Source organism: Myotis nattereri, assembly GCF_964212035.1.
Source record: "Myotis nattereri genome assembly, chromosome: 11".
NCBI lineage: Eukaryota > Metazoa > Chordata > Mammalia > Chiroptera > Vespertilionidae > Myotis > Myotis nattereri.
The window spans coordinates 40747874-40760559 of NC_138086.1; positions in this window are offsets into that span (position 1 = coordinate 40747874).

A 12686-nucleotide genomic window follows, 5' to 3' on the forward strand; every position below is an offset into this window, starting at 1 on the left:
CTGTGTGGACTGAGGAAGGAGGGACACCCCAAACTCTCTCACCCATGAATGATGTCCTGGAGAACCCTCAGAGTTTGAAATAGAATAAAGCCACAGTTAGTTCCTTACTGTTAAAAACTAAGTGATGTTATGTAAAGTAATACTTCTTCCATGATAACAAATGTTATATTTCTTTAATGATGAGATATGGACAAATAGTCCTAACCCTTAGATTTAGTAGTTGTTCTTGCAGAATTCTTCCCTTTTAGCAGAAAGTAATTAGGAGGGAATGCATAGCAATTGAAGTATGTGGCATTTCGGTAATACATTTGGGCATGTAGTAATGCTTTTATCCTCAAGGGGGCACTTTAATATAAGCTAAATTGCCTTCCAGAGGTGCTTTCAGTTTCTGTGGGGAAAATGCTTATTTCATTGAGCATCTGTCTTTTAATAGGACATTTTCCATGTGTAGAATCTGCATTCTTCCCAGTGTACCTCCAAACTAAATAGAGTTGTTGTTGTGTAAAATTTGAAATTTTGTTTAAGATTGGTCCATCCCATTCTTCTCTTTTTCTTTTTAGCATTTTCTCTATTGAGATAGGCTTTGGCAGACCAACCAGAAACAAGGAGTATTTTTGTTCTGTGAATGTAAGTAAAATTTAACACATGAGATTTAATTGATTCGATGGATTACTTTCCACAGTGTTTTCTAATTTTTACATGTTGGTATTTTAATCAAATATGTTTTAGGTAATAGCTCAATCTAGTTAGGAATTCCCTGCAGAGGAAGCTTCTTTTCACTCTGAAAATGAAGATGCTGGGAGAATTTCTAGGATACTTTTTGGGAAGAAAAATCAATTTCCCTCTACCTGTCTAGGTTCTTGCTTGAGAGCCCTCCCTCTATAATAAGAGATGAACAGCTGAAAAACAAGCAGATGTTTAGTAACATGTACACCACTTGTATACACGAGAGAAAAACAAGACAACTGACTAACTCTTTGAAATGGCCCAAAATACCACCTTAATACCACCTTCCACTAAAGACAAAACAAGATGTTGAGGGTAGGTGAACCAGTTATGGCCTGCTATCAGGAAAAGCACAGGAAACAAGGGGATGGTTGTTATGCCAATTGAAATCAATACCTTCTCCATTGATAAGTTTCTAGAAATTCAGTTATCCTTCTATTCCTGGTATGGAGAGGGAGACACCCTGACAAATGGAAACTTCTCTTATAAATGTAAATGTCTCTTATAAAAGGGTAACTTCTATTCACATTTCAGAGCCTTTCCGGTTTGCTGATTCTTGGAAATACTAGTAATCAACCTAAAATAAGCCTTATGCTAAAGAGACATATTTCGGGGGAGTAAATTTTGCACCACGTCAGTATTCAGTGCCAAGTCAGTGGTACATGTTGAGGAGAAAGATAATCACAGGCCAACGTTAGATTGAAATATTTCAAAGATAGAGCAGAAATAAAAACAGAATAAAGAAAAGTTACCCACCCAGGGTGTTAGAATAGTTTCAAGACAGTAGTAATATGTAGACTTCAAAGATAAGGAGAATCGGAAAGTAAAATTCCACTTTTTGACAGATTTAAAAGAGGTATAAGAGCTGGCCAGTTGAGAGACAATGGCCCCAAAATCCTGGGTTATATGGTTTAAAGGAGGGATTTTCTGGGTGGAGACTTTCATTTGCATTCAGGAATGATTGACAGAAAAGGATTATATAACTATATTTGTTCTTTGCATGCCCTTATCCAAAATGCATACAGAAAAACCCACAGGAGTTGCGGGGGTAGGGGGGAGGTGTGTCAAAACTGCCATGCAAATTTTATTATAATTAGACCAGGACCCTAGTAAGGTCGCATTGAGGTCATGTTGTTTTCCTCTGAGCTTGTGCCAAGAACCAGCTGGTTCCAAACCTGCCCGCTGTTGGTCTGCTGGCTGCTGGTCCACCCACAGAGAGGTTGTCTCAAGGCAATGCTGAACCAACCCCTGTTCAGGACTCCAGGTCAGGGACCACACCAGCCATTCATGTCTAACTTTCTACCTAACATAGATGTTGACTAGAAATTTCCAGATGAGTTGGTTAAGATTACATTTCTGGAAGAGGTTAAAAGTGCAATTAGAACAGGTATTAAATCTAGGTTGGATATTATAGGCTTTTAGCATGAGTTAAGCCGTTTGGGGCCTATGGTTTTCTCTTTAACAGTATGTAACTTGTTAAGTATTATATTTAGATTTCTATTTTTTTTCTTGACTTTGTGCAGGAAAGATTTCACAATATGAGTCCAAGTGATTTTTAGACAATGTTTATTAAAGCTGTGGACAGTGAAACAAGGAAGGGCCTTGGATAAAATAAGCAACAGGAGAGGGACTAGGTGGGGGAGTGAGCCTAGGGTGGCTTGAGAAAAGGGGGTCTTGAGGGCAGGGTCAGGGGTTGTTGGGGTCCAGCCCCAGCAGGTCCAGGGGTCCCCAAAGGTGTGGAAGGAGTCGGCGAAGAAGGAATGACATGGAGACAGCGTTCAGTTGATCAGCAGCCTAGCCAGGATCTCTAGCCAGTATCTCCAGCCAAGTTCCGTGTCTTATTGTCTTGTTACATCTGTATTTAGACCAGTTGATTTAATCCTATCAATTTCTATTCCAAAGGTTAGGGCGTTTCTTATCTCCATTCCAGGGAGTAAAGATTATGGAGCTTAAGCATGATTGTTCGTAGTTAAAGTGATTAACTACCCGCCTAGCACTTAGTTAAGGGATTTTATCCCCTCCCTAACTTCAGGGAAAAATCCCTACCTGGGGAAACGTTTCTCGGAGAGGTGACCTTGGTTAAAACACATAGCGCCAAGAAAGGAAGCAAACATATTAAGAACAGTATGCCATATACGCCAGGTCCCTTGAAACATATGCTGTGAAGATGTTTCTTCCCTGCAGCGACTGTGTCAAGCAGCAAGGATGGACCGGCTTCCGGCAAGGGGTTTAGCCGAGAGCAAATTGCCACTGCCCGGTGACATCCTGGTTGCAAGCCTCATTGGGTCCCTTAGAGTTTAGAAGATGCATGTCTGTGGGGGAACAAGAAAGAGAGGGGGAGAAGAAAGGTTCAGGCACACTGCTGGGAGGGAGATCACACTATATTTAAATTTCTTTAGTGTTAAAACTATATCTTCATTGCTTACTTGGAATACTGACAGATAAATAATTAAATATTAAAAGATTAAACATAATTATAATTTTGAGGCCTTTAATATATTTTAATATTTAAGTTTGTGTTTTTATCATTAACTATCAAAGTTAAATATTAACTTTGCTTAACATTTTTGTACATATTTTTCACTCTATGTACTAATAATTAATTTCAGTATGAGTGGTATTTTTTTCACTCAATCTTAAAGTGAAGGTTCTCTGTAGGTAACTTTATGACATTTAGTTATAAAATAAGTAATTATCCTATAAATTGTTTGTTTTGTGAGTCACTTTATCATTAAGGTGAATAATAAAATCATTCAGCTCATTGATGCTTCCACACTAGGTTTTGGCATCTCAGAAACACTGGCTAGTAGCTCTCTTTACAAAACCAGCATATATTAGTGAGGTAGGACAAGCTTATCAAGGCTCTTTCCACAAGCTAAGTATTCAAACCACTTCTTTTTTTTACTAATATATTTTATTGATTTTTTACAGAAAGGAAGGGAGAGGGATAGAGAGTTAGAAACATCGATGAGGTGCCTCCTGCACACCCCCTCCTGGGGATGTGCCCACAACCAAGGTGCCTGCAACCAAGGTATATGCCCTTGACCGGAATAGAACCTGGGACCCTTGAGTCCACATGCTGACGCTCTATCCATTTAGCCAAGTCGGTTAGGGCTCAAACCACTTCTTAATATAAAATATACCCATTTACTTTCCCACTGAGAGCAGACCCTTTGAGGTGAAGCATTAAACATTGAGACAATGGTTGCAGCTCATTCAGGAAGCACCTGAGCCCACTAGTGCCCCTCTTGCAGTTGTGCCTGTTTTAACTCCCGTTGTTCACTCTCTCCAACTGATTCCATGATTTGCGCAGGAACTCATATTATCTGAATGAAAAATTTTAAATCTTTTTGACAGTCTCAACATGGCTTCTTCTTTATATTCTATGGAAAATCTGCTTAGTTAGTCTTCAAACAGTTCTCAAAGGTAGTTTTTCTGTAGTTTAGTTGTAGTATTTTAATGTGATTGTGGGAGGAGATGAACACAGTGTTAACCTACTCCACCATCCTCATCAGGAAGCTTATAGAAAACAAAACTATGAATAACACCAGTAAAAATTTGAAAACTATAATAACAATATATTATCTTATTTGCTAATCTCAAGACTACATAACTTGAAAAATTGCTTTATAAGGACATGTTTTTAGATGCTAAAATTTTCTTATAAGACCCTTATCCAACAATATGCTATATTTATATAATATACATTTAATATCACTACTGCCAAATACCTACGTGGTATGTCAGGTTACTCAATTTTGTATCATAGTGTTTCTTCCTTATAAAGTGAGCATTCAACTTCAAAACTTTATATTATTCATAATTTCAGCCATATGTGTCAATACGCTTGTAGTGACTAAATTTTGAATTTGATATGAGTTTCTTGGCAGCGAGAGAAGACTAGAAAAACATTGCTGTAAACTGTGTGCTATCCCTGATGATCAAATTATCTTTGGATAAGGTACATAAGGTAGTGTATACTCGACAACTGTGGCTAAGTTTGCTTTCTGGGACCCAGGAGGAATCAGAGAGCACTAAAAATGCCACTGTAAGGTGCAGAATCTGAGTTGATATATTTTGTATCAAGGAGTAGTAACTGGCACAGAGTCCAAGTCTAGTGGCTATCATTTTGGCAGAAGAAATGTTCCAGTTTTTTAAAAAATCACTAAAAACAGGAAATTAAAAAAAATAAACAAACCACTTATGCACATGTGTCATGTCTCAGGTATCGTCCCTACAAATGTGACTGTAAATCTTCTTAAAAGGATATGTCTGTGATAGGACTATTATCATCACAGTTATCAAGTTATTAATATTAATGATAGGAAGGGAGCAAAGGGCAGGCCAGACATTATAAGCATGGTCACCTGGGCAGCTTCACCAGGAAGCTGCAACTTCACACCCCTCAGTAAAACACCAGTCCATTCCCTGCAAATCACTGGGGGAAGGGATCGAACAAAGGTGAGATGGACATATGTGCAGTGAAGTTGGGGTGAGGTGGGGAAGAGGCTTAACTGTCAGTCTGACCTGGGATAATGATTAGTGGCTTGGGGGGACGGTGAAGCCACTGCAAGTACTCAAAATCTTAAAAGGATATTTGGTTAAGCTCTTGGTTATAATCCCCAGACATAGAGTTCTCTCTCTCTTGCTTCACTCTTGCCCACTTGATCCTCTCTTACTCTATGACTTGCACTCTCCCATCCTCTCATCATAGCCATGTGGCTTAAACAGCCATGTGGCCCATAGCCATGCAGACACCATACACAGGATATTGGTCTGGTTTGTACTTTAATACGGAGTAGAAACTTCTGGCAATGGTCTTAATTATTGCTCTGCTGAAGACAATATTGGACTTTTTCTGTGCTGGATGTAGGGAAATGAAACATTGAAGCCCAGGGGTTTAGTTCCATGGAAATAAAGGTCACTCATCCTCCCATGCAAGTCTCAGGAAATTCCTTTCCTTGAGACATTGTAAGTACTCCATTTCAACGGATAACAGGTGGGGACACAGAGGGCACCCCACCAATAACAGGACTAGCAGATGTCATTGAAGTAGTATAAAAAAAAATACAAAAAAATCATGGCAGTCTGCACAGGAAACAGAAAATCCAGTTCAAATAAAATATGTAAGTAATACAATTTATTATACTTCACTCAGTAGTTTGGTTCAACATATATTGGTTGTCCCCCCAAAATGTATATACATACTTTTAATAATTATAAAAGTAGTGTTTATTAAAATACATTTCATTTTCAAAATTGAGCTAACAGTCCTGGCTCAGTGGATAGAGCATTGGCCTGCAGACTAAAGGGTCCTGGGTTTAATTCTGGTCAAGGGTACATACTTTGATTGCAGGCTCCTCCCTGGCCTGGGCCCTGGTTGGAGTGCATGCAGGAGGCAACCAATGGATGCGTTTCTCTCACATCGATATATCTCTCTGTCTTTCCCTCTCTCTTCCACTCTCTCTAAAATCAATGGAAAAATATCCTCTGGTGAGGATTTAAAAGAAAAATTGAGTTATCAACTGTTAAATTGTGTATACATTATTTTGGGACACCCTATACATGACTCCTAAACTGATTGTATTGGACATTAAAAACTAACATCATGGCACCTTAATCCTTACTTCTTCTGAGATTACCAATTCTTACTAGCTTTGAGAAGTTGAATTATTTCAAGAGAGTAAATTTCCAGGAAATATTTATTTCTCATATATATCAATTAGGCCTTGAGGTTCACAGCACTAGAGAGTTTGGTAATTGAACTACTCACACCAGCTATTTGTCCAAAGAAGCCTCTATTCAAAATACAGGCAGCCCTTACTTTTTGAAAGTTCAGGTTATGCCACATTGCTTTAACAAAAGACCATATAAATTAACAGTAATTGCTTCTTTGCTTTATGCCATTTAAGTTTACAAAATGTTTCCTAGCAATGTGTGAGGGCTATAAAAATTAAAATTTTTTCTTCCACTTTCTACGTTCTAGCTGGGTGAATAATCAAATTAATAGAAATAGACTAGCAGGAGAAAATAATATTTTAATACCTATGCATGGAGAATTCACATATGCAGGAAAATTTTAAAGACAGTGAGGCAACAGTGGGTATATATGGCATTTTGAACAAAGGAGAAAAGGGGGAGAATTGGGTATTAGATTTTAGAACTGAGAATGGGCTATTTACAATTGAGGAAGAAGCAAACACACATGGCAGGTAAATTTTTGCTAGGCAACTCAATAACAATAGGACATAGGGACTATCTAGCTAACGGATCCCTGCCTAAAGCCCTTATATTTACCATATTTTATTCAAATTTGACCAAAGCAAACATCTTAAGATTGTCTTCCTAAAGCAGTGATTCTCAACCTGTGGGTCGCGACCCCTTTGGGGGTTGAACGACCCTTTCACAGGGGTCGCCTAAGACCATCCGAAAACACACATATAATTACATATTGTTTTTGTGACTAATCACTATGCTTTAATTATGCTCAATTTGTAACAATGAAAATACATCCTGCATATCAGATATTTACATTACGATTCATAACAGTAGCAAAATTACAGTTATGAAGTAGCAATAAAAATAATTTTATGGTTGGGGGTCACCACAACATGAGGAACTGTATTAAAGGGTCGCGGCATTAGGAAGGTTGAGAACCACTGTCCTAAAGCATTTTTTTTTTTTTCTATCTGAATCTCTTGGGAGGTTAAAGGTTTTTTCCGAGTCTGTTTCTTGATAAACAGCTTAAAATCAATATCCCAAAAGACAGTTTCAGGTGGTAGAACTTCGGTCTCCTTCAAACTCTCTTCCTCTAGCTAGTGGAGAATACCTGTTTATCTTAAGGCTTTTATGTGCATTATGTGTATTACTCAATGACATTAGTTTAAACAGGTAATTTCCACAAAACTAATAAAATTTAGAGTTTAAAATGCATGAACACAATGTTATAACATACAGCTTTATAGGACAATGTCTTGAAACACTAAAAAGTAATAAAGAAGTTTCATTTTACTTCTTTTTAAAGTTGAACTAAACTCTTGGCGCTCCAGTTAATTGGATGTCAAGATATCAAAGAATAGGAAGAACTTAGCTCACGCAGTGAACTTTCTTCCCTTGAGAACTTATGTTAGATAAATGATAAGTGGACTTGAAAGCGTTAGGTTTTCTGTCTCCTCTTAACCTTTACATCTCTTATAACTATTAAAAGAAAGTTTCAAGTACCAAGTTAAGATCCAAAGAAAGACTGGAAAATGAGAATTGGACTTCAGGGGGACCAGAGTTTGCCACCCCAAAATACGTCTTTTGTATCCTGATTTTAAGCTGGTTGTTTTCAGAAAAGAAAAAAAAAAAGACTCAGAAAGAGAGTTTGACCCTCCTCCTTTACGTGTCTAGGAATTAAGATAGAAAAACCAGCTCTAGGAAGGAAACCTTAGCATACAGGAATTAAGCATGGCAGACAGGGAGACATCCAGTTTGTTGGACTTCTTTCCCTCTGTGTCCCATTGTTTCTGGGTGGACCAGGAAGAATTCATTTACTACACATTTACTCCTTTTCAGCTACTTGCAAATTGCCTGCTTTCCTTTTGAAATCCTAGACCCCACCCTCTTTCTCCTTAGTCCAGAATAGCATGTAAACCTCAATGAACCAATACATCTTTGGGTCTCATATGCTTATGGAACATCTATAATAAATTTTACTTTCCTCCTTTTAATCTGCCTCATGTTAACTTGATTACTGACCCAGCCAGAAGAACTTAGAAATCTGGAAGAAAAAAAAAAAAATTAGGACCCCACAGACTGCTACTGGTTTTCTGATGGAATATTTCGATGGTCTAATATGGGTCAAATTAATCCATAATATAGGCTTTGTAAACTTTCCTCCCAGAGCTAAGGTAAACAAGTGAGAAAAGCTTGTTACTTTCTATGGTATAGGTACATTCAATTCAGAAAAAGTTAGGTGTACTGTAAATACATGCGTATATAATACATTCCTATATATGTCAAATAGCCATTTAATTACAGGACAGCAATATTTTTCCTGTGACTCTAAAGTAACGTCAGGTGATCAGTATAGTCTCATGAGAAAATATTTTCTGAAACATCCTATATAATAAAAGCCCAGCGACGCAACAGCAGAACGACTGGTTGACCAGTCCCTATGATGTGCACTGACCACCAGGGGGCAGACACTCAATGCAGGAGCTGCCCCCTGGTGGTTAGTGCGCTCCCACAGTGGGAGCACCGCTCAGCTGACTAGAATGAGCAGCTGCTACCCGCAGCGGGAGATCCCCGAAGGCCACGCCCCCCACAGTTCAGGAATCCTGTGCACCGGGCCTCTAGTGTTCTATATATTATTGTTTTGGATTCATAGTACAGTGATTTGATATAAAATGCCATCAAAAGCCACTAGTAGGGCTTTATGTGGGTTAGAAAAATTAAGATAAAGCCTGAAATTAAAAATTAAAATAAGTACCTGAAGTCAGGTATTGCATGTTTTAAAAATTCTTGTAGCACTTCAGTATGCCTGCTGCAGCACCCGGTTGAAAATCATAGAGCTAGAATATGATGAAGCCCCGATGTTGGCCAAACTAAGGAAACTTAGAGAGAATATAATATGGGAGAAGTAAACCCAGAAAAATAGGGATGTTTCTGAAGTCCACATGTCTTCCTCATGACCTTCAACACTTCAACCTGGCATGTGTATGTATATCCGCACACACACAGAAACCACCTCTTCGGTGAAGTAACCAAAGTCTCAAAAGTGTTGGAAGTCTCTGTGGAAATGGTGATTAAGCAGAGTAATCACAGAACCAACTCAGAATAGTCCTATCCTGTTTAACGAGATACTGAGTTGCTTTTCAGAGAAGACACACCAAAACCATAAGTTATGCAGCCAAAGAATATGCAGAGGACTTTGACCTTCAGTTGCACCCAGATTCAGTCTTGCCTCTCTCTCCCCACCCCCCCCCCACACACAAAACAAAGTTCAGAATATAACCAGCACTTGAACACCAGAACCCTTTCAGAAGCCAAGGGACCATTGTCCAGAAAGAGCTGGTGTTGGTGCCTTTTGACCATAAAAGGCCAAGTTCCAAGTTCCTCTAGTTAAAACTTGCCCCAACAGTACTTCCGAATACCTGTTCCCCTTAACTCCTTCAAAGCCCCTTAACCTAGTGCAGCTAGCAAGATGGATTTGAGGCACCATCAAGTCCCCCATCTGCTCAGCTGGCACCTTCTCAATCAATAAACCTTTCCTTACTCCAAACTCCAATGTTTTGAGTTGTGGCCTTTTGAAGTGTTGGGCACACAAACTTGGATTTCTGTAACAGTAGTATTAGACTAACATAGGTGGAATAACAGCAATGCTTACATATTTAAGAAAGCGGAGCAAGTGGAAGTCAAAATAAATGTAAAACAAAAATAAAAGAGGATTTGAGACAGTCACAAGCTTTGAAATCAGTGTTTCAGCCAGAATAAATATAAGAAGAGAAAGCATACCTTTATAAGAAGTGAGGTCAAATAGGTCCACACATCATCATCTACTAGCAGCCAGGTGTAATTTTCTCCCTAAACCATTTTAGTTTTCCTTTCAAAGCACGACTCTGGTAAGTATATAAAAAGTTTTTTTAGCCCTGAAATCAATCTTCACGTTGGCCTTGTATTCTATAGTTTGAATGGACTTGTGCGCTGTAATAGAATGCCATGTTGGAAAATCGAGGGGACATTATCATTGCTGAAATAATCCAAGTTCTGAAGAGAGAAAAGCCTATTTCTGTGTTTGTTATCTATCCATACAATTCACAGTGAGTTCATTGTGTGGCCTGCCAACATTCAAAACACAGCCTTCGACTGAGCAATGGCATCGGAAATCCAAATTTAAGCAATTACCCCGGCCTGCTATAGCTGCCGGCAGTGTACATAGCTTGACACAATCATTAGTTTTTATGCTATTTTAGAGCAAATGTATTACCAGAAACCAAATATACTCCTGACAGAATACTATTAGGCAACCAAAGCATGAAGACTGTCAAAAGCTTCCTCTAAGTGAAGCAGGCTACTCACATAAGGTGCTCGGCCATCAAAAAGATATTTGTACACTTAGGGCTTATTTAACACTCTTTTTTCTTTTTCTTTTTCTTTTTTTTTTTTTTTTTGCCTCTTCATTCTTTCCTGCAAATATGCCATTTTCTGCACTGGTGATATTTGATATTAACAAAGAAAATTTTTTCTAAGTTAAAAATCCCTACAGCGTGGATACTGGCACCCTATTTTAAATGGTAGTGCAACAGCTGGCCAGCATGTTGGTGGTGAAATAAAAAGAGGGAGGGTGGGCGGGTAACAGAAATGTGCGCCGAGTGAAAGATAAGGTTACAAGCAATGAACAGAAATGAAGAGCTTGAAAACTCCTTTCAAGTGCCTTTACCCCTTGCTCAACCAAATCCTGACATTTGAAACTTTTTAAAGCATGACTTTGAAAGATATGTCACAAGATGAGAAATAAATATCAGCTTGAATAATGTGACTATATTGTAATGTACTTTCTTACTCTTAAGCAGCAAAACAACTAAAATACTGATTGTTTAAAAAGCTAAAAGTCCTCACCCCCCTGGTGTCTGTGTCCATTGGTTATGCTTATATGGCATGAGCGGGGTGGGGGTGGAGCAAGGCAATGGAGGATGAGGACACATATGTAATACGTTAATCAATAAAGCAACAAACAAAGAAACAAACAAAAAGAAAAAAAAAGAAAAGCTAAAAGTCACTTCCTTTCTGATGAGCATTTATTTTATTAATTTGAGAGAGAGAGAAACATTGAACTGTCATTCCACCTATCCATTCATTGGTTGACATGAATTTTATGGTTGTGATTTGTACTACAATTACACAAAATGTTACCATTGAGAGAAACTTCTTGAATGGTATGTGGGATATTTCTTACAACAGCACGTAAATATACAATTATTTTTTTAAAAAAATTTAAAAATTAGTTTCTGGCACCATGAAGAGGTTAGAGTAGACAGAATAGCTATGTTGTGAATAATGTCAGTGAGAAAATCTGTGGAAAGACAACTTCTGATTTCATGGATCCCATCAATTAAACTGGTCTTTTCTATTTTTTTCTTAGCTTGGGGCTGCTTAAGCTATGAACAAAAATAGAAATAATTGCCTGTTGTATTTATTTATTTATTTATTTTTCCTTAATGGCAAGTACTTTACCTTTGCCTTAACTCATAGTCACAAGGTGAGTTCATTAAGTGCTTTCATAGTGTGGATGATGAACCAACTCTAACAAAATTGCCAGTGTGCTTATGAAGCAATTCGCACTCCTACACCATGCCCCTGACCTGGCTTATTCAGAATCTGGGTGCACAATAGTGATCTCCAAGAAATGACTTAAAGCTTCTTTAAAACAATTCCAGCATTTTAGTGCTAAATGTCCTATTTAATGGGAGGAAAAGTAGCAAGTACTATGGTTGAGTCCTTGCTTTGAAACCAGGCAGGCATGTTTTAGATTTCCTTATCCATTACTTCTTAACTGTTGCAATTTCATTAAATGTGCTAACTCTTTAAAATATCAACTTCTTCACTATTTAAATAACAGTAATAACTAGTAATAACACGGGATTTGGTCAGGATTCAATGAGTCTAAGATTTACATTGCTTGGAAAAGTTACCTGACAAAAACTATATACATATTCAGTAACACCCATACCAATGGATCTCTCTATCTTTCCATCCCTCTATCCATCTATCCATGTATTTACCTATCTTTCTATATATTCATCTATCATACATTTATTTTTCTATAAGTTTCTAATATTTAAGTACTTAAGAGTTGCCTAGTTTAATTGTAAACATTATAAGACAAAGACTTGAATTTTTACTTTTATATCTCACTAGGGTCCTGGATGCCCTGGTTGATCTAAAAAGCTCTTGATTGACATCTTCTTTAGTGATAT